Source organism: Zea mays, chromosome 8, assembly GCF_902167145.1.
Source record: "Zea mays cultivar B73 chromosome 8, Zm-B73-REFERENCE-NAM-5.0, whole genome shotgun sequence".
NCBI classification, from domain to species: domain Eukaryota; kingdom Viridiplantae; phylum Streptophyta; class Magnoliopsida; order Poales; family Poaceae; genus Zea; species Zea mays.
The window spans coordinates 126,718,732-126,742,659 of NC_050103.1; the positions used below are offsets into that span (position 1 = coordinate 126,718,732).

At 41.3% G+C, this 23,928-nt stretch overlaps 1 long non-coding RNA gene across 1 annotated transcript; it reads left to right on the forward strand.

The window, feature by feature from the left end:
* The first annotated feature begins 1,003 nt into the window (after positions 1 to 1,003).
* Positions 1,004 to 1,410, forward strand: LOC109941475 (uncharacterized). The gene is made up of 3 exons (XR_002264127.1): positions 1,004 to 1,098; positions 1,179 to 1,240; positions 1,323 to 1,410. It is a non-coding gene; the product is annotated as an uncharacterized lncRNA (long non-coding RNA).
* Positions 1,411 to 23,928: the final 22,518 nt, after the last annotated feature.

Sequence of the window (23,928 nt, forward strand, 5' to 3'; positions counted from 1 at the left end):
GACATCAAACCATCAAAAAAAGGCTACATGGCTGTGACTGTTCACTATATCGATGAGAGTTGGAATCTAAAAAACTATCTTTTAAGGTAATAATAACTTTCTTTGTTGCACTACCTTTGGTTGTGACTTGTATACTAATATGATCTCTTGTTTTTTGCCATTATACTCATAGGTTCTTGTACGTACCACACCCACACACAGCTGAGGTTATAAGTGAAGTCCTTCATGATGTACTGTTGGATTGACATATTGACAAGAAGGTCTCGACAGTCACTCTTGACAACTACAGTACCAATGACAATGTTATGAAAGAAATGCAAGATAAGATGCCTCTCCCCTCTCTTATGCTTAGGGGTAAACTGATGCATATGCGTTGTGTTGCACATATCATCAATCTTATTGTGAAAGATGGATTGGGTGCAAAAGATGCAATGGGTGTAAAAGTAGTAGAAGAGGCAATAGGGAGGATCCGTGAAACTATCGCCTTTTGGTCAGCCACACCCAAAAGACATGAACGATTTGAAAGGGTTGTTTCACAAGAAGGCATTAAATATGATAAAAATAGCTCTTGATGTTAAAACAAGATGGAATTCTATGTACCTAATGCTTAATGTTGCACTAAATTACGTACATGTGTTTGATCGCCTTGCGAAGAAAGAAAAATTATGTTTTTCTTTTCGACCTACAGACCAAGATTGGTGCAACTGATGGTATTGTGGCTGGTGGTAGTAGCAAAAAAGATCGAACTAAATGAGGGTGATGCTGAGGTGAATGAAATATTTGATAAGCACATGGCTTCTGAACAAACTGTGCCGACATCTTTTGTGTGCACAGAATTGGATATTTACTTGGAAGAGGATATGCTGCCAAGAACTCTTGAATTTGATTTCATTGATTGGTGGAAAGTTGGAGGGTTGAAGTATACTACTTTGAGAAAGCTTGCTCGAGATATCCTATCAATTCCTGTGACAACAGTTGCATCCGAGTCCATCTTTAGTACTAGTGGTAGAATCATTAGCCCACACCGTAGCAGACTTGCCCCAAACATGGTGGAAGCTTTGATGTGTATGCAAGCTTGGTCTCGAGCTGATATGTTAGGTATAACATGTAGTTCATTTGGTTTTGTTTCCCTTCTTTTATTTACAGACACACTAACTTTGAATGATTTATTCTATTAGGCCCTGAATCTTCAGCTCTTAATGCATTGATGACATGTCTTGATGATGAAGAAGAAGGCTTGGTAATTACTATAACCTGCATTGATGAATCTTCCCTCTATTTTATTTACTATACCTTACTGTACATGTATTCTTTGCTCTTAGGAAAATTTGGAGTCTGAAATCATTGATACATGATCCATTATACCATGACTTGTGAGATGGATGGACTGCTGGATGGTGGATTGGTGGATTGTTGCTTGTTGGAACTTGGTCGCTGGAATCTGGATGGTGGATTGGTGTACTACTAGATGGTGCATTTCTGTTTGTGTACCTATGTGTGTTAGAGTCAGACAAATAGTGTGTGGAATTTATTTGTGCGTTCATTTTATCTTAGAAAATATTTTAATGACTCATTATCTTGAGAGTTTGAGACTTGTTTCTGGATGATCGATATTCCTTATATCATTATATGTCATTATATTATGTCTGTCAAACTGTTGATGTATTTGGTGAAATGAACATGGTCACATACACACATGCTATTTTCTGGCAGGTAACGGGTTGCCCGATATCCGCGGATATCCTGCGGGTACGGACACGGGTCAAAAATTTTACCCGCAAGCTCTCGCGGGCACGGATAAACATTAGAGGCGTGTATATGTTGGCGGGCGGGTAAATTGCTTACCCGCACTTTACCCGACCCGCTGCCATAGGCAGACCCAGCGGGTGGTACATATAGGCCACGTCACACTCTAAAATCACATAATAATAATACTTGTTTGATATATTACGACAGTAACTATTCTAGTTAATTAATCATTATATGAATTAGATAACCATTCCATGTGAAAAATCATTACGTAGAAACATTCTTGATCAGGAATAATCGAACCAGTATCCAAGGGCAGACTATCCAGGGGCAGACCCAGCGGGTGATACATATATGCCACGGCACACTCTAAAATCACATAATAATAATACTTAGCATAGTGGTGTAATTACTATGATTAGAACTTGGCAGCCAAGATTCAATATTTGTTGATCTATGTTTTTTGTTTCTTTTTTGTCACATCCTAAGCATAGCATCTGGGTCTGCCACTGTCTCTATCCCTATCCTTACCCAAAATTTATGTCTTTTCCTAAATTTCTCACAAAGCTAACAATAGACAATTAACATCTAGATTAGCAAAAATGTCAACTTATAGTACAAAATATCAAATTATTAATTGATCTTTATATGTCTAGCACCATATATATATATATATATATATATATATATATATATATATATATATATATATATATATATATATATATATATATATATATATATATATATATATATATATTTGTGTGTGTGTCTAGATGAAAAATATCATAAAGATACCATCTATTATTCAAATAATGTATTAGTGCCATCAAATTGTGTGGGCATAAGAATAAGGGCGCTCTAGGTTGGTAGGACAACATCCCCATCCCCATCCCCATGAGAGACGATAAGAGCACTCGAGGGCATGTAGGACATCATCCCCATCCCCGTGAAAATACGATGGATATCATTTTCTTCTCACTTCAATTTCTATAAGGCCTTGTTCGGTTATTCCTAATACACATGGATTGGATGGGATTGGAAAAAATTAAGAAAAAGTTTGACTTGTTTGGGATTCAAACCCACCCAATCCCACTCAATCCATATGGATTGAGAGCTAACCAAACAAACCATAATAGGATATTTATCCACGGTGAATCAAGGCCCCTTGGTATCTCTAAATATGACGGGTACAAACATGCACGTATAATGTGCTTAGGTGTTTGATGTATTATAGGTATAGCTTATATTAAATTAATATTAGACACATATAATAAATGTGTTTGGGGTTACATGTCCCTTGGAATGTCTAGAGCTCCGTGTTCATTGAGAGAATGTGGCTATGTGAAGGATGGATTTAATTAGGGTTAAGATGGATGAGCTTGATTTGATAATAACACAGTAGATCCCTAAAGAATTGGGAGGTCAGGAGGGCGGATCCGTGCAAGAAACAATGATGAAACACCATGACCTGGTCAGCATCAGGCACGAGAAAAGAATCCTTGCTTGGAATCTTCCATTTGATGAGGTTCTTCTCTTGGAGGAATCCCATCACCACCAGGACCCCATAGATCCTTCGATTCGATGATGGAGGCCTCGAACTCATGGGGATGTGAAGCAGACGTGGTTGTGGCTTGAGACATGGTTGTGGCTTGAGATGTAGCGACAACTGTGTGATCTAGGGTTTTGTGGAATGCTTTAGAAGATAAATCAGCGACAGAAATGGGTGTGTGTGGAAAGTAATGGCCTCGTGGAATCCTAAGGGTCACAATGTGGGATATTTATATGGCACAACATAATACCAAGCGTTGTATAGTTTATTGCCGATAAGCTAGGAAGCTAGAAATTGAAGCGATATGAATCAAGTCTGGTGTTTTGGTAGAGTCCATGGACTTAGGGATGCACATCGAAGAAGAGGACTAAGTTATCATAAGAAAAAACTTAGAAAATCAAATACAAATATTAGCAGACAAAGATCAATATAAGAGTCAAATCTGTTCGAGCCGATAACTCAACAAATTAGACTCGGAGGTTACTGTTAAAGATATATACCAAGAATATCCAAGAGCGCTTCAATGAACTAAATTCTGACAAGTGGGTCGGAGGGCTTAGTTGCGTTATCCAAGGACTCGACCCATATGTATTAATTTATTAAATATATCAAATTTGGATGAACAACCAAAAAATAAGGTTCATACTGAAAGTCGCCTAGAGGGAGGGTGAATAGGCGGAAACTGAAATTTACAAATTTTAAGCACAACTACAAGCCGGGGTTAGCGTTAGAAATAAATTCGAGTCCGAAAGAGAGGGGAAACAAATCAACCAAAGAAGATAGAGCGGATGACACGGTGATTTGTTTTACCGAGGTTCGGTTCTTGCAAACCTAATCCCCGTTGAGGTGGTCACAAAGACCGGGTCTCTTTCAACCCTTTTGAAAGGGAAATAGGGTCAAACCTTTTCCTAAATGATTTTGGTGATTGAATTGCCCAACACAAATAATTGGACCGACTAGTTTGCTCTAGATTATATGTTCTACAGGTGCCAAAGGTTCAACACAAACCAATAAAAAGATCTAAGTTAGGGGGAGCTCGGTCGGTTCGTCCTCAACCAAGGAGAGGAGCCACAAGCCATGTACAACCGGCTCAAGACCTTGATGAACCAAGTGCGCAACCTCGGGAGCACAAAATGGGATGACCATGAAATGGTCAAGGTTATTCTAAGATCACTCGTTTTTCTTAATCCTACACAAGTTCAATTAATTCGTGGTGATCCTAGATACAAGCTAATGTCTCCCGAGGAGGTTATAGGAAAGTTTGTGAGCTTTGAATTGATGATCAAAGGCTCCAAACAAATCATCGAGCGAGGCGCCACCTCCACACCCGAGGTGCAACCCATTGCATTCAAAGCAACGGAGGAGAAGAGAGAAGAGTCTACATCAAGTAGGCTCCCCATCGACGCCTCCAAGCTCGACAACGAGGAGATGACGCTCATCATCAAGAGCTTTCGCCAAATCCTCAAGCAAAGGAAGGGGAAAGATTACAAGCCCCGTTCCAAGAAAGTTTGCTACAAGTGTGGTAAGCCCGGTCATTTTATTGCTAAATGTCCATTATCTAGTGATAGTGACATGGGCGACAACAAGAAGGGAAAGAGGAGGGAAAAGAAGAGATACTACAAGAAGAAGGGCGATGATGCCCATGGATGTCGAGAGTGGGACTCCGATGAGAGCTCCACCGACTACTCCTCCGACGAGGACGCCGCCAACATCGCCATCACCAAAGGTCTCCTCTTCCCCAACGTCGGCCACAAGTGCATCATGCCAAAGGATGGCAAAAAGAAGAACGTAAAATCTAGAGCCTCCACTAAGTATGCAACATCTAGTGATGATGAAGATAATTTGCTTGCCCTTTTTGCTAACTTAAACATGCAACAAAAAGAAAAACTAAATGAATTAATTAGTGTTATTCATGAGAAGGATGAACTTTTGGATAGCCAAGAGGAATTCCTTATTAAGGAAAACAAAAAGCATGTTAAAGTTAAAAATGCTTATGCTCAGGAAGTAGAGAAATGTGAAAATTTAACTAGTGAGCTAAGCACTTGCCATGACACTATATCCAACTTTAGATTTGAGAATGCTAATTTAATTGCTAAGATTGAGAAGCTAAATGTTTGTGATGATTCTCTTGCCAATCTTAAGATTGATAATGACAATTTAATTGCTAAGATTGACAAATTGAATGAATCAATTTCTAGCCTTAAAATTGAGAATGATAAATTAATTGCTAAGGTTAAAGGTTTAAATGTTTGCAATGATGTTGTTTCCAATCTTAGAAATGAGAATGCTATTTTAAATGCTAAGATTGATGAATTAAATGTTTGCAAACCTTCTACATCTAGTGTTGATCATGTTTCTATTTGTACTAGATGTAGAGACATTAATGTTGATGCTATTCATGATCACATAGCTATGATTAAACAACAAAATGATCATATAGCAAAACTAGATGCTAAAATTGCCGAGCATGAACTAGAAAATGAAAAATTTAAATTTGCTCGTAGCATGCTCTATAGTGGGAGACGCCCTGACATTAAGGATGGCATTGGCTTCCAACAGGGAGACAATGTTAAGCTCAATGCCCCCAAGAGATTGTCCAACTTTGTTAAGGGCAAGGCTCCCATGGCTCAGGATAACGAGGGTTACATTTTATATCCTGCTGGTTATCCCGAACATAAGATTAGGAGAATTCATGCTAAGAAACCTCATAATGTTTCACATCATGCTTTTATGTATAAAAATGAGGCTTCTAGCTCTAGGCAATCAACCCATGTTAAATTGCCTAAAAGAAATCTCCTGTTGCATCAAATGAACCCAATGTTTCATTTAAGACTTTTGATGCTTCTTATGTGCTTACTAACAAATCAGGCAAAGTAGTTGCCAAATATGTTGGGGGCAAACACAAGGGATCAAAGACTTGTGTTTGGGTACCCAAGGTGCTTGTTTCTAATGTCAAAGGACCCAAGACCGTTTGGGTACCTAAGAACAAGGCCTAAACTTGTTTTGTAGGATTATGCATCCGGGGGCTCAAGTTGGATAATTGATAGTGGGTGCACAAACCACATGACTGGGGAGAAAAGGATGTTCTCCTCCTACAAGAAAAACGATGATCCCCAAAGAGCTATCACATTCGGGGATGAAAATCAAGGTTTGGTCAAAGAACTTGGTAAAACTGCCATATCACCTGACCATTCTATTTCCAATGTTTTTCTTGTAGATTCTTTAGACTACAATTTGTTTTTTGTTTCTCAATTATGTAAAATGGGTTACAACTATCTTTTTACGGATATAGGTGTTACTGTCTTTAGAAGAAGTGATGATTCAGTAGCATTTAAGGGAGTATTAGAGGGTCAGCTATACTTAGTTGATTTTAAAAGAGCTGAACTCGATACTTGCTTGATTGCTAAGACTAATATGGGTTGGCTCTAGCATCGCCGACTAGCCCATGTTGGGATGAAGAATCTTCACAAGCTTCTAAAGGGAGAACACATTTTGGGACTAACAAATGTTCATTTTGAGAAAGACAGGGTTTGTAGCGCATGTCAAGCAGTGAAGCAAGTTGGTGTTCATCATCCACACAAGAACATCATGACGACCGACAGGCCGCTTGAACTACTCCTCATGGATCTATTCGGCCCGATCGCTTACATAAGCATCGGCGAGAGTAAATATTGTCTTGTAATTGTGGATGATTATTCTCGCTTCACTTGGGTGTTCTTTTTGCAGAAAAATCACAAACCCAAGAGACTTTAAAGGGATTCTTGAGATAGGCTCAAAATAAGTTCGGATTGAGAATAAAATAGATAAAAAGCGATAATGGGACGGAGTTCAAGAAATCTTAAATCGAAGGCTTTCTTGAGGACGAGGGCATCAAGCATGAGTTCTCTTCTCCCTACACACCACAACAAAATGGTGTAGTGGAGAGGAAGAATAGAACTCTGCTTGACATGGCGAGGACCATGCTTGATGAGTACAAGACTTCAGACTAGTTTTGGGCGGAAGCAATCAACACCGCTTGCTACGCCATCAACCGACTCTACCTTCACCGAATCCTCAAGAAGACATCATATGAACTCCTATCCGGTAAAAAGCTCAATGTTTCATATTTTAGAGTCTTTGGTAGCAAATGTTTTATTCTTGTTAAAAGAGCTAGAAAATCTAAATTTGCTCCTATGGCTGTAGAAGGCTTTTTACTTGGTTATGACTCAAACACAAGGGCAAATAGAGTCTTTAACAAGTCCACTGGACTAGTTGAAGTTTCTTGTGACATTGTGTTTGATGAGACTAATGGCTCTCAAGTAGAGCAAGTTGATCTTGATGAGCTAGATGATGAAGAGGCTCCATGCGTCGTGCTAAGGAACATGTTCATTGGGGATGTGTGTCCTAAGGAATCCGAAGAGCCCACACAAGCACAAGATCAACCATCATCTTCCATGCAAGCATCTCCACCAACCCAAGATGAGGATCAAGCTCATGGTGATGAAAATGAAGATCAAGAAGAGCCACCTCAAGAGGAGGACAATGATCAAGGGGGAGATGAAGTTGATCAAGACAAGGAAGATGTTCAGGGTTAAAGACTGCCACACCCAAGAGTCCACCAAGCGATACGAGATCACCCCGTGAACTCCATCCTCGGCGATATTCATAAGGGGGTAACCACTCGATCATGTGTCGCTCACTTTTGTGAACATTACTCTTTTGTGTCTTCCATTAAGCCATACATGGTAGAAGATGCATTAAGAGATTCGGATTGGGTGCTGGTAATGCAAGAGGAGCTTAACAACTTCACGAGGAATGAGGTATGGCATATTGTTCCACGTCCTAACCAAAATGTTGTAGGAACCAAGTGGGTTTTCCGCAACAAGAAAGATGAGCATGGTGTGGTGACAAGGAACAAAGCCCGACTTGTGGCCAAGGGATACTCACAAGTCGAAGGTTTGGATTTCGGTGAAACCTATGCACCCGTAGCTAGGCTTGAGTCAATTCGTATATTACTTGCCTATGCTACTTACCATGGCTTTAAGCTTAACCAAATGGACGTGAAAAGTGTCTTCCTCAATGGACCAATCAAGGAAGAGGTCTATGTTGAGCAACCTCCCGACTTTGAAGATAGTGAGTATCCTAACCATGTGTACAAACTCTCTAAGGCGATTTATGGGCTTAAGCAAGCCCCAAGAGCATGGTATGAATGCCTAAGAGATTTCCTTATCACTAATGGCTTCAAAGTCGGTAAAGCCGATCCTACACTCTTTAGTAAAACCATTGCAAATGATTTGTTTGTATGCCAAATTTATATTGATGATATCATATTTGGGTCTACTAACAAATCTACTTGTGAAGAGTTTAGTAGGATAATGATTCAAAAATTCGAGATGTCTATGATGGGGGAATTGAAATACTTCTTAGGATTCCAAGTCAAGCAACTCCAAGAGGGCACCTTCATCATCCAAACCAAGTATATTCAAGACATACTCACCAAGTTTGGAATGAAGGATGCCAAGCCCATCAAGACACCCATGGGAACCAATGGGTATCTCGACCTCGACACGGGAGGTAAATCCGTAGATCAAAAGGTATACCGGTCAATGATAGGATCTTTACTCTATTTATGTGCATCTCGACCGGATATTATGCTTTCCGTATGCATGTGTGCAAGATTCCAAGCCGATCCTAAGGAAGTTCACCTTAGGGCCATGAAAAGAATCTTGAGATATTTAGTCCATACACCTAAGTTTGGTCTTTGGTACCCCGAGGGATCCACTTTTGATTTAATAGGTTATTCAGATGCTGATTGGGCAGGGTGTAAAATTGATAGAAAGAGCACATCAGGGATTTGTCAATTCTTGGGAAGATCCCTGGTGTCTTGGGCTTCAAAGAAACAACATTCAGTAGCTCTTTCTACCGCCGAAGCCGAGTACATTACCGCAGGCCATTGTTGCGCTCAATTGCTTTGGATGAGGCAAACCCTTAAGGACTATGGCTACAAATTTAGCAAAGTCCCTCTCATATGTGATAATGAGAGTGCAATCCGCATGGCGGACTATCCCGTTGAGCACAGCCGCACTAAACATATAGCCATTCGGTATCACTTTTTGAGGGATCACCAACAAAGGGGGGGATATCGAGATTGCCTATGTTAGCACCAAAGAACAATTAGCCGATATCTTTACCAAGCCACTAGATGAGAAAACCTTTACCAAACTTAGGAATGAGCTAAACATTCTTGATTCTCGGAATTTTGATTGATACTTTGCACATATAGCTCATTTATATACTTTTGATCATCTCTTTCATGTGCTAAGACTAATGTGTTTTCAAGAAAATTCTTATGCTAAGTCATAGATTGAAAGGGAAATGGAGTCTTCTGCGAAGACAAGGCTTCCACTCCACTCTATTGGTATTATTTATCCTTCACCGTCACTCCGCACCGCTCTCCACTTTGGTATAATCTTCACTCATATTTCCTTGTACCATTTGGGAGAAAGTAAAAAGGGCTCTAAAGACTCCATTTTTTGGCGATTAATGCCAAAGGGGGAGAAAGTATGAGCCCAAAGCAAAAGGACCGCAACACCACCAATTTCAAAGCTTTTAAAAGAAGTTTTCAATTGGTATCTTACTTTTGATATATTTCAAATTGGTTTGACCACTTTCAAAATTGGTATCTAAAACCCTCTTGAACACTAAGAGGAGAATTTCATTGAGGGGGAGTTTGTTTATGTCAAAGGAAAAGCATTTCAAACAGGAGGAGAAAATTCAAAACTTGAAAATGCTTCTTGCAATTCTATTCATATACCTTTGACTATTTGCAAAAAGACTTTCAAAAGATTTTCCAAAACAATTTTGCAAAAACAAAACAAGTGGTGCAAACGTGGTTCAAAATGTTAAAAAGAAAGAAAGCAATCCATGCATATCTTATGAAAGTATAAATTGGTTTAGTTCCAAGCAACTTTTGCACTTATCTTATGCAAACTAGTTCAATTGTGCACTTATATACTTGCTTTGGTTTGTGTTGGCATCAATCACCAAAAAGGGGGAGATTGAAAGGGAAATAGGGTCAAACCTTTTCCTAAATGATTTTGGTGATTGAATTGCCCAACACAAATAATTGGACTGACTAGTTTGCTCTAGATTATATGTTCTACAGGTGCCAAAGGTTCAGCACAAACCAATAAAAAGATCTAAGTTAGGGTTCAAAAGAAAGGAGCAAAAGAAACCGAAGAGAACCCTGGTCTGGCGCACCGGACAGTGTCCGGTGCACCAGGGAGGATCGACCTCAAACTCTTCACCTTCGGGTTTTTCCAGGCACACTCCGCTATAATTCACTGGATTGTCCGGTGTGCCACCGGACTGTCCGGTGCACCAAGCGGAGCAACGACTATCAGCGCAACGGTCGACTGCATAGTTCCCTGACAGAGCTACATTTCGCGGCAGAAGTCAGAGCAGGCGCCAGAGGCACACCGGACAGTGAACAGTGCCTGTCCGGTGCGGCACCGGACTGTCCGGTGCACCAATATGCTAGAGCTCCAACGATCGAAACCGATAGAACCCTAACGGTTGGGTGACGTGGCTGGCGCAACGAACAGTGTCCGGTGGCACACCAGACTATCCGGTGCGCCCATCGACAGCAGCCCTCCCCAACGGATGTTTTGGTGGTTGGGGCTATAAATACCCCCCAACCACCACACTTCAATGCAATCCAAGTTTTTAGCCATTTGCATTCAATACAAGAGCTCTAGACTTCACTCCAAGACACAAACAAGAGATCAAATCCTCTCCCAAGTCCAAAATCACTCCAAACACTTAGTGACTAGTGAGAGAGATTTTCGTGTTCATTTGAGTTCTTGTCGCTTGGATCGCTTTTCTTCTTCCCCATTCTTGTTCTCAAGAAACTTGTAATCAAAGCAAGAGACACCAATTGTGTGGTGGTCCTTGCGGGGTCTAAGGGACCCATTTGATTGAGGAGAAAAGCTCACTCGATCTAGGTGACCGTTTGAGAGAGGGAAAGGGTTTAAAGAGACCCGGTCTTTGTGACCACCTCAACGGGGAGTAGGTTTGCAAGAACCGAACCTCTGTGAAACAAACCACCGTGTCATCTGCTTTCATTTGCTTGTGATTTGTTTTCGCCCTCTCTAACGAACTCGGTTTTATTCCTAACGCTAACCCGGCTTGTAGTTGTGCTTAAAGTTTATAAATTTCAGATTTGCCTATTCACCCCCCTCTAGGCGACTTTTACCTTTCCCTCTCTCAAACGGTCACCTAGACCAAGTGAGTTTCCTTCCTTGATTTCTCGGTTCACTTAGACCCCGCAAGGACCACCACACAATTGGTGTAATTTGCTTCGCTTACAAGGCTTTGAGAGTAAGAATGAGAGAAAGAAGAAAGCCAACCAAGCAACAAGAGCAACAAAGGAACACAAGTCGATCTTCTCACAAGTCCTAAAAACTAGAGTTGAATTGTGGACTTTGATTTGATCGGAGGCTTTGATTTGTGTCTTGGAGTGTTGTGTATTGCTCTTGTATTGAATGAGGAGTAGTGAATGCTTGGATACCTTGAATGGTGGTGGTTGGGGGGTATTTATAGCCCCAACCACCAAAACAGCCGTTGGGGAGGGCTGCTGTCGATAGGCGCACTGGACAGTTCGGTGCGCCAGCCACGTCACCCAACCGTTAGGGTTCTGACGGTTTCGACCGTTGGAGCTCTGACAGCTTGGGTCACCGGACAGTCCGGTGCCGCACCGGACAGACACTGTTCACTGTCTGGTACGCTTTCTGGCGCCTGCTCTGACTCTGTGCGAACTGTCCGTGCACTGTTCAGTTGTCAGTCGACCGTTGGAGTCGACCGTTGCGCTGGTGACCGTTGCTCCGCTGGTACAACGGACAGTCCGGTGACCCACCGGATAGTCCGGTGAATTATAGCGGAGCGCGGCCTCAGAAACCCGAAGGTGAAGAGTTCGAAGTCGATCCACCCTGGCGCACCGGACACTGTCTAGTGGCACACCGGACAGTCCGGTGCGCCAGACCAGGGTTCTCTTCGGTTTCTTTTGCTCCTTTCTTTTGAACCTTTGATCTTTTTATTGGTTTGTGTTGAACCTTTGGCACCTGTAGAATATATAATCTAGAGCAAACTAGTTAGTCCAATTATTTGTGCTGGGCATTTCAACCACCAAAATCATTTAGGAAAAGGTTTGACCCTATTTCCCTTTCAATCTCCCCCTTTTTGGTGATTGATGCCAACACAAACCAAAGCAAATATAGAAGTGCAGAATTGAACTAGTTTGCATAAATAAGTGCAAAGGTTACTTGGAATTAAACCAATTTTTACTTATACTAGATATGCATGGATTGCTTTCTTGCTTTTTAACATTTTGGACCACGCTTGCACTACTTGTTTTGTTTTTGCAAATTCTTTTGGAAAATCCTTTCAAAGTACTTTTGCGAATAGTCAAAGGTATATGAATAAGATTGCAAGAAGCATTTTCAAGATTTGAAATTTTCTCCCCCTATTTTAAATGCTTTTCCTTTGACTTAAACAAAACTCTCCCTGAATTGAAATTCTTTTCTTAGTGTTCAAAAGGGTTTTAGATATCAATTTTGAAAGAGGTTATACCAATTTGAAATTATATCAAACATAAGATACCAATTGAAAAACTTCTTAATATCATTTGAAAGACTTTTTGAAATTGGTGGTGGTGCGGTCCTTTTGCTTTGGGCCAATAGTTTCTCCCCCTTTGGCATGAATCGCCAAAAACGGATACTTTGTAAGTGAAATATGAGCCCTTTTTACTTTCTCCCCAATGGTACAAGTAAATATGAGTGAATATTCTACCAAAATTGGAGAGTGGTGCGGAGTGACGGCGAAGGGTAGACAATATCGATAGAGTGGAGTGGAAGCCTTGTCTTCGCCAAAGACTCCATTTCCCTTTCAATCTATGACTTAGTATAGGAATAAACTTGAAAACACATTAGTCATAGACATAAAAGAGATATGATCAAAGGTATATAAATGAGCTATGGGTGCAAAGTGTCAATCAAAGTTCCGAGAATCAATAATGTTTAGCTCATTCCTAAGTTTGGTAAAGGTTTTCTCATCTAATGGCTTGGTAAAGATATCGGCTAATTGTTCTTTGGTGCTAACATAAGCAATCTCGATATCCCCCCTTTGTTGGTGATCCCTCAAAAAGTGATACCGAATGGCTATGTGTTTAGTGCGGCTGTGTTCAACGGGATTATCCGCCATGCGGATTGCACTCTCATTGTCACATAGGAGAGGGACTTTTCTCAATTTGTAGCCATAGTCCCTAAGGGTTTGCCTCATCCAAAGTAATTGCGCACAACAATGGCCTGCAGCAATATACTTGGCTTCGGCGGTAGAAAGAACTACTGAGTTTTGTTTCTTTGAAGCCCAAGACACCAGTGATCTTCCCAGAAACTGACAAGTCTCTGATGTGCTCTTTCTATCAATTTTACACCCTGCCCAATCAGCATCTGAATAGCCTATTAAATCAAAGGTGGATCCTCTGGTGTACCAAAGACCAAACTTAGGAGTATATACTAAATATCTCAAGATTCTTTTCACGGCCCTAAGGTGAACTTCCTTAGGATCGGCTTGGAACCTTGCACACATGCATACAGAAAGCATAATATCCGGTCGAGATGCACATAAATAGAGTAGAGATCCTATCATCGACCAGTATACCTTTTGATCTACGGATTTACCTCCCGTGTCGAGGTCGAGATGCCCGTTGGTTCCCATGGGTGTCTTGATGGGTTTAGCATCCTTCATTCTAAACTTGGTGAGTATATCTTGAATGCACTTAGTTTGGCTGATGAAGGTGTCTTCTTGGAGTTGCTTCACTTGAAATCCTAAGAAATACTTCAACTCCCCCATCATAGACATCTCGAATTTTTGAATCATTATCCTACTAAACTCTTCACAAGTTGATTTGTTAGTAGACCCAAATATGATATCATCAACATAAATTTGGCATACAAACAAATCATTTGCAATAGTCTTAGTGAAGAGAGTAGGATCGGCTTTGCCGACTTTGAAGCCATTAGTGATAAGGAAATCTCTTAGGCATTCATACCATGCTCTTGGGGCTTGCTTGAGCCCATAAAGCGCCTTAGAGAGTTTATACACGTGGTTAGGGTACTCACTATCTTCAAAGCCAGGAGGTTGCTCAACATAGACATCTTCCTTGATTGGTCCATTGAGGAAGGCACTTTTCACGTCCATTTGGTAAAGCTTGAAGCCATGGTAAGTAGCATAGGCAAGTAATATACGAATTGACTCAAGCCTAGCTACTGGTGCTTAGGTTTCACCGAAATCCAAACCTTCGACTTGTGAATATCCCTTGGCCACAAGTCGGGCTTTGTTCCTTGTCACCACACCATGCTCATCTTGCTTTTTGCGGAATACCCACTTGGTTCCTACAACATTTTGGTTAGGACGTGGAACAAGATGCCATACCTCATTTCTCGTGAAGTTGTTGAGATCCTCTTGCATTGCCAACACCCAATCCGAATCTCTTAATGCATCCTCTACCCTGTATGGCTCAATTGAGGAAAACAAAAGAGTAATGTTCACAAAAATGAGCGACACGAGATCGAGTGGTTACCCCCTTATGAATATCGCCAAGGATGGAGTTCACGGGGTGATCTCTTTGTATCGCTTGGTGGACTCTTGGGTGTTTCGGTCTTTGACCCTGTACTTCTTGATCATCTTCCCTGTCTTGATCATTTTCATCTCCCCCTTGATCATTGTCCTCCTCTTGAGGTGGCTCATTGTCTTGATCTTCTTCTTCATTATCTTGAGCTTGATCCTCATCTTGGGTTAGTGGAGATGCTTGCATGAAAGATGACGGTTGATCTTGTGCTTGTGGAGGCTCTTCGGGTTCCTTAGGACACACATCTCCAATGGACATGTTCCTTAGCGCGACACATGGAGTCTCTTCATCATCTAGCTCATCAAGATCAACTTGCTCCACTTGGGAGCCATTAGTCTCATCAAACACAATGTCACAAGAAACCTCAACTAATCCAGTGGATTTGTTGAAGACTCTATGTGCCCTTGTGTTTGAGTCATAACCAAGTAAAAAGCCTTCTACAGCCTTAGGAGCAAATTTAGATTTTCTACCTCTTTTAACAAGAATAAAGTATTTGCTACCAAAGACTCTAAAATATGAAACATTGGGATTTTTACCGGTGAGGAGCTCGTATGATGTCTTCTTGAGGATTCGGTGAAGGTAGAGCCGGTTGATGGAGTAGCAGGCGGTGTTAATTGCCTCAGCCCAAAACCGGTCAGGAGTCTTGTACTCATCAAGCATGGTCCTTGCCATATCTTGTAGAGTTCTATTCTTCCTCTCCACTACACCATTTTGTTGAGGTGTGTAGGGAGAAGAGAACTCATGCTTGATGCCCTCGTCGTCAAGAAAGCCTTCTATTTGTGAGTTCTTGATCCAAACTTCTAATCTTTTTGATTCTCAATCCGAACTCATTTTGAGCTCGTCTCAAGAATCCCTTTAAGGTCTCTTGGGTTTGTGATTTTTCCTGCAAAAAGAATACCCAAGTGAAGCGAGAATAGTCATCCACAATAACTAGACAGTACTTACTCTCGCCGATGCTTATGTAAGCTATCGGGCTGAATAGATCCATGTGGAGTAGCTCAAGTGGCCTATCGGTCGTCATGATGTTCTTGTGTGGATGATGGACACAAACTTGCTTTCCTGCTTGACATGCACTAAAAACCCTGTCTTTCTCAAAATGAACATTTGTTAGTCCCAAAATGTGTTCTCCCTTCAGAAGCTTATGAAGATTCTTCATCCCAACATGGGCTAGTCGGCGATGCCAGAGCCAGCCCATATTAGTCTTAGCAATTAAGCAAGTATCGAGTTTAGCTCTATTAAAATCAACTAAGTGTAGCTGACCCTCTAATACTCCCTTAAATACTACTGAATCATCACTTCTTCTAAAGACAGTAACACCTATATCCGTAAAAAGATAGTTGTAACCCATTTTGCATAATTGAGAAACTGAAAGCAAGTTATAATATAAAGAGTCTACAAGAAAAACATTGGAAATGGAATGGTCAGGTGATATAGCAATTTTACCAAGTCCTTTGACCAAACCTTGATTTCCATCCCCGAATGTGATAGCTCTTTGGGGATCTTCGTTTTTCTTGTATGAGGAGAATATTCCTTTCTCCCTGTCATGTGGTTTGTGCACCCGCTATCAATTATCCAACTTGAGCCCCCGGATGCATAAACCTACAAAACAAGTTTAGGCCTTGTTCTTAGGTACCCAAACGTTATTGGGTCCTTTCACATTAGAAACAAGCACCTTGGGTACCCAAACACAAGTCTTGGAGCCCTTGTGTTTGTGAAAGTCGCCTAGAGGGGGGGTGAATAGGCAAATCTGAAATTTATGAACTTTTAAGCACAACTACAAGCCGGGGTTAGCGTTAGAAACAAAAGCGAGTCCGAAAGAGAGGGCGAAAACAAATCACAAGGAAATAAAGCGGATGACATGGTGATTTGTTTTACCGAGGTTTGGTTCTTGCAAACCTACTCCCCGTTGAGGTGGTCACAAAGACCGGGTCTTTTTCAACCCTTTCCCTCTCTCAAACGATCACCTAGACCGAGTGAGCTTTTCTCCTCAATCAATTGGGTCACTTAGACCCCACAAGGACCACCACAACTTGGTGTCTCTTTCTTTTATTACAAAGGTGTTGAGAACAAGAAATAGGGAAGAAGAAAAGCGATCCAAGAACAAGAGCTCAAAGAACACGAGCAAAAACTCTCTCTCTAGTTACTATTTGCTTGGAGTGGAAATGGGACTTGGAGAGGCTTTGATTCTATTTGATTTGTGTCTTGTATTGATTGCACTAGCTCTTGTATTGAATGTGAAGTCTGAAAACTTGGATTGCTTGAAGTGTGGTGGTTGGGGGTATTTATAGCCCCAACCACCAAAATGGTCGTTGGGAGGGGCTGCTGTCGATGGGCGCATCGGACAGTCCGGTGCGCCAGCCACGTCACCCAACCGTTAGGGTTCGACCGTTGGAGCTCTGACAGGTGGGGCCACCGGACAGTCTGGTGGTGCACCGGACAGGTACTGTTCACTGTCCGGTGCGTCTTCTGGCGCCTTCTCTGACTCTGCGCGCACTGTACGCGCACTATATCGCTTTTCAGGTTTCCGTTGGAGTCAACTGTTGCGCTAAAGCTATTGCACCACTGGCACACCGGACAGTCCGGTGCCACACCGGACAGTCCGGTGAATTATAGCGGAGTGGCTTTTCCAGAAACCCGAAGGTGGCGAGTTCGAGTTGATCTACCCTGGTGCACCGGGCAGTCCGGTGCGCCAGACCAGGGCAGCCTTTGGTTTTCTTTTGCTCTTTTCTTTTGAACCCAATCTTGGACTTTTTATTGGTTTGTGTTGAACCTTTGGCACCTGTAGAACTTATAATCTAGAGCAAACTAGTTAGTCCAATTATTTATGTTGGGCAATTCAACCACCAAAATCATTTAGGAAAAGGTTTGACCCTATTTCCCTTTCAATCTCCCCCTTTTTGGTGATTGACGCCAACACAAACCAAAGCAAATATATAAGTGCAGAATTGAACTAGTTTGCCTAAGGTAAGTGCAAAGGTTGCTTGGAATTAAAGCAATTTATACTTTTATAAGATATGCATGGATTACTTTCTTTCTTTTAACATTTTGGACCACGCTTGCACCACTTGTTTTGTTTTTGCAAATCTTTTTGGAAATTCTTTTCAAAGTCTTTTTGCAAATAGTCAAAGGTATATGAATAAGATTTCGAGAAGCATTTTCAAGATTTGAAATTTTCTCCCCCTATTTCAAATGCTTTTACTTTGACTAAACAAAACTCCCCCTTAATGAAATTCTCCTCTTAGTGTTCAAGAGGGTTTTACAAATCGAAAGAAGATCAAATATTTTAGATACCGATTTTGAAAAACTCCTCCTTAAGATATAAATATCAAATGAGATAGAATTTCTTAGAGGACTACCCATTTGAAGAATACCAATTGAAAACAACATTTAGACTTGTTTCGAAATTTTTTGAAATTGGCGTGGTGGTGCGGTCCTTTTGCTTTGGGCTAATACTCTCTCCCCCTTTGGCATTAATCGCCAAAAACAGAGTCTTTAGAGCCCTTATTAAATTCTCTCCCCCTTTGGCAAACAATATATGAGTGAAGGATTATACCAAAGTGGAGAGCGATGCGGAGTGATGGCAGAGGGTAAATAATACGATGGAGTGGAGTGGAAGCCTTGTCTTCGCCGAGGACTCCATTTCCCTTTCAATCTATGACTTAGCAAGAAATACACTTGAAAAACACATTAGTCATAGCAAATGGAAGAGATATGATCAAAGGTACATAAATGAGCTATGTGTGCAAGGTATCAATCAAAATTCCGAGAATCAAGAATGTTTAGCTCGTTCCTAAGTTTGGTAAAAGTTTTCTCATCTAATGGTTTGGTAAAGATATCGGCTAATTTTTCTTTGGTGTTAACATAAGCAATCTCGATATCCCCCCTTTGTTGGTGATCCATCAAAAAGTGATACCGAATGGCTATGTGCTTAGTGCGACTGTGCTCAACAGGATTATCTGCCATGTGGATTGCACTCTCATTATCATATAGGAGAGGGACTTTGGTTAATTTGTAACCATAGTCCCTAAGGATTTGCCTCATCCAAAGCAATTGCGCGCAACAATGGCCTGCAGCAATGTACTCGGCTTCGGCGGTAGAAAGAGCTACTGAATTTTGTTTCTTTGAAGCCCAAGACACCAGGGATCTTCCCAAGAACTGACAAGTCCCTGATGTGCTCTTTCTATAAATTTTACAACCTGCCCAATCAGCATCTGAATAACCTATTAAATCAAAAGTGGATCCCTTGGGGTACCAAAGACCAAACTTAGGTGTATGAACTAAATATCTCAAGATTCGTTTCACGGCCCTAAGGTGAACTTCCTTATGATAGGCTTGGAATCTTGCACACATGCATACGGAAAGCATAATATCCGGTCGAGATGCACATAAATAGAGTAAAGATCCTATCATCGACCGGTATACCTTTTGATCTATGGATTTACCTCCCGTGTCGAGGTCGAGATGCCCATTGGTTCCCATGGGTGTCTTGATGGGTTTGGCATCCTTCATTCCAAACCTGGTGAGTATGTCTTGAATGTACTTAGTTTGGCTGATGAAGGTGCCCTCTTGGAGTTGCTTCACTTGAAATCCTAGGAAATACTTCAACTCCCCCATCATAGACATCTTGAATTTCTGAATCATGATCCTACTAAACTCTTCACATGTAGATTTGTTAGTAGACCCAAATATGATATCATCAACATAAATTTGGCATACAAACAAATCATTTGCAATGGTTTTAGTAAAGAGAGTAGGATCGGCTTTGCCGACTTTGAAGCCATTAGTGATAAGGAAATCTCTTAGGCATTCATACCATGCTCTTGGGGCTTGCTTGAGCCCATAAAGCGCCTTTGAGAGTTTATAGACATGATTAGGGTCCTCACTATCTTCAAAGCCGGGAGGTTGCTCAACATAGACCTCTTCCTTGATTGGTCCATTGAGGAAGGCACTTTTCACGTCCATTTGGTAAAGCTTGAAGCCATGGTAAGTAGCATAGGCAAGTAATATACGAATTGACTCAAGCCTAGCTACGGGTGCATAGGTTTCACCAAAATACAAACCTTCGACTTGTGAATATCCCTTGGCCACAAGTCGGGCTTTGTTTCTTGTCACCACACCATGCTCATCTTGCTTGTTGCGGAAAACCCACTTGGTTCCTACAACATTTTGGTTAGGACGTGGAACTAAATGCCATACCTCATTCCTCGTGAAGTTGTTGAGTTCCTCTTGCATAGCCAACACCCAATCCGAATCCCTTAATGCGTCTTCCACCCTGTATGGCTCAATAGAAGACACAAAAGAGTAATGCTCACAAAAATGTGCGACACGAGATCGTGAGGTTACCCCCTTATGAATATCATCGAGGATGGAGTTCACGGGGTGATCTCTTTGTATCGCTTGGTGGACTCTTGGGTGAGGCGGTCTTGGACCCTCATCATCTTCCTTGTCTTGATCATTAGCATCTCCCCATCGATCATTGTCCTCCTCTTGAGGTGGCTCCTCTTGATCTTCATTTTCATCATCTTGAGCTTGATCCTTATCTTGGGTTGGCGGAGATGCTTGCATGGAAGATGATGGTTGATCTTGTGCTTGTGGAGGCTCCTCAGGTTCCTTGGGGCACACATCCCCAATGGACATGTTCCTTAGCGTGACGCATGGGGCCTCTTCATCATCTAGCTCATCAAGATCAACTTGCTCTACTTGAGAGCCATTAGTCTCATCAAACACAATGTCACAAGAAACTTCAACTAGTCCAGTGGACTTGTTAAAGACTCTATATGCCCTTGTGTTTGAGTCATAACCAAGTAAAAAGCCTTCTACAGCCTTAGGAGCAAATTTAGATTTTCTACATCTTTTAACAAGAATAAAACATTTGCTACCAAAGACTCTAAAATATGAAACATTGGGCTTTTTATCAGTGAGGAGTTCATAGGATGTCTTCTTGAGGATTCGGTGAAGGTAGAGACGGTTGATGGCGTAGCAAGAGGTGTTGATTGCTTCTACACAAAACTGGTCCGAAGTCTTGTACTCATCAAGCATGGTCCTCACCATGTCAAGTAGAGTTCTATTCTTCCTCTCCACTACACCATTTTGTTGTGGTGTGTAGGGAGAAGAGAACACATGCTTGATGCCCTCGTCCTCAAGAAAGCCTTCTATTTGAGAATTCTTGAACTCCATCCCATTGTCGCTTCTAATCTTTTTGATCCTTAAGTCGAACTCATTTTGAGCCCGTCTCAAGAATCCCTTTAAGGTCTCTTGGGTTTGAGATTTATCCTGCAAAAAGGGCACCCAAGTGAAGCGAGAATAATCATCCACAATAACTAGACAGTACTTACTCCCGTCGATGCTTATGTAAGCTATCGGGCCGAATTGATCCATGTGGAGTAGCTCAAGTGGCCTGTCGGTCGTCATGATGTTCTTGTGTGGATGATGGACACCAACTTGCTTTCCTGCTTGACATGCGCTGCAAACCCTGTCTTTCTCAAAATGAACATTTGTTAGTCCCAAAATGTGTTCTCCCTTCAGAAGCTTATGAAGATTCTTCATCCCAACATGGGCTAGTCGGCGATGCCAGAGCCAACCCATACTAGTCTTAGCAATCAAGCAAGTATCGAGTTCAGCTCTATTAAAATCAACTAAGTATAGCTGACCCTCTAATACTCCCTTAAATGATACTGAATCATCACTTCTTCTAAAGACAGTAACACCTATATCCGTTAAAAGATAATAGTAGCCCATTTTGCATAATTGAAAAACTAAAAGCAAGTTGTATTCTAAAGAATCTACAAGAAAAACATTGGAAATAGAATGGTCAGGAGATATAGCAATTTTACCAAGTTTTTGACCAAACCTTGATTTTCATCCCCGAATGTGATAGCTCTTTGGGGATCATCATTTTTCTCGTAGGAGGAGAACATCCTTTTCTCCCCAGTCATGTGGTTTGTGCACCCGCTATCAATGATCCAACTTCAGCCCCCGGATGCATAAACCTACAAAACAAGTTTAGGCCTTGTTCTTAGGTACCTAAACGGTCTTGGGTCCTTTCACAATAGAAACAAGCACCTTGGGTACCCAAACACAAGTCTTGGAGCCCTTGTGTTTGCCCCCAACATATTTGGCAACTACTTTGCCTGATTTGTTAGTTAAAACATATGAAGCATCAAAAGTCTTAAATGAAACAATAGGCTCATTTGATGTAATAGGAGTTTTCTTTCTAGGCAATTTAACATGAGTGGATTGCCTAGAGCTAGATGCCTTAGCTTATTTTTATACAAAAAAGCATGGTGTGAAACATTATGAGGTTTCCTAGCATGAATTCTCCTAATTTTGTGCTCGGGATAACCAGCAGGATATAAAATATAGCCCTCGTTATCTTGAGCCATGGGAGCCTTGCCCTTAACAAAATTAGACAATCTTTTAGGGGCATTAAGCTTGACATTGTCTCCCTGTTGGAAGTCAATGCCATCCTTAATCCCAGGGCGTCTCTCATTATAGAGCATACTTCTAGCAAATTTAAATTTTCATTTTCTAAGTCATGCTCATTAATTTTAGCACTAAGTTGAGCTATGTGATCATTTTGTTGTTTGATTAAAGCTAGGTGATCATGGATAGCATCAACATTAATGTCTCTACATCTTGTACAAATAGTAACATGATCAGCACTAGATGTAGAGGGTTTGCAAGCATTTAATTCATCAATCTTAGCATGTAACATAGCATTCTCATTTCTAAGATTGGAAACAATATCATTGCAAACATTTAAATTCTTAGCCTTAGTAATTAATTTATCATTCTCAATCTTAAAGCAAGAAATTGATTCATTTAATTTGTCAATCTTAGTAAGTAAACTAGCATTATCATTTTTAAGATTGGCAAAAGAATCATCACAAACATTTAACTTCTCAACCTTAGCAATCAATTTAGCACACTCAAATCTAAGGTTGGAAATAGTGTCATGGCAAGTACTTAGCTCACTAGTCAAATTTTCACATTTTCTACTTCCTGAGCATAATCATTTTTAACCTTAACATGCTTCTTGTTTTCCTTAATAAGGAAGTCCTCTTGGCTATCCAAGAGTTCATCCTTCTCATGAATAGCACTAATTAATTCATTCAATTTTTCTTTTTGTTGCATGTTTAGGTTGGCATAAAGTGTAAGCAAATCATCCTCATCATCACTAGAGCTAGCCTCATCACTAGATGTTGCATATTTAGTAGAAGCTCTAGATTTTACCTTCTTCTTTTTGTCGTCCTTTGCCGTGAGGCACTTGTGGCCGACGTTGGGGAAGAGAAGACCCTTGTTGACAGCGATGTTGGTGGTGTCCTCGTCGTCGGAGGAGTCGGTGGACCTCTCATCGGAGTCCCACTCCCGACAAACGTGGGCATCGCCGCTCTTCTTCTTGTAGTACCTCTTCTTCTCCTTCTTATTTCCCCTCTTGTCGTCGCCCCTGTCACTATCACTTGATAATGGACATTTAGCAATAAAGTGACCAAGTTTACCACACTTGTAGCAAACCTTCTTGGAACGGGGTTTGTAGTCTCTCCCCTTCCTTTGCTTGAGGATTTGGCGGAAACTCTTTATGATGAGCGCCATCTCCTCATTGTCGAGCTTGGATGCGTCGATGGGGAGCCTACTTGATGTAGACTCTTCTTTCTTTTCCTCCGTCGCTTTGAATGCGACGGGTTGCACCTCGGGTGTGGAGGTGGCGCCTCACTCGATGATTTGTTTGGAGCCTTTGATCATCAATTCAAAGCTCACAAACTTTCCTATGACCTCCTCGGGAGACACTAGCTTGTATCTAGGATCACCACGTATTAATTGCACTTGTGTAGGATTAAGAAAAACGAGTGATCTTAGAATAACCTTGACCATTTCATGGTCATCCCATTTTGTGCTCCCGAGGTTGCGCACTTGGTTGACCAAGATCTTGAGTCGGTTGTACATAGCTTGTGGCTCCTCTCCT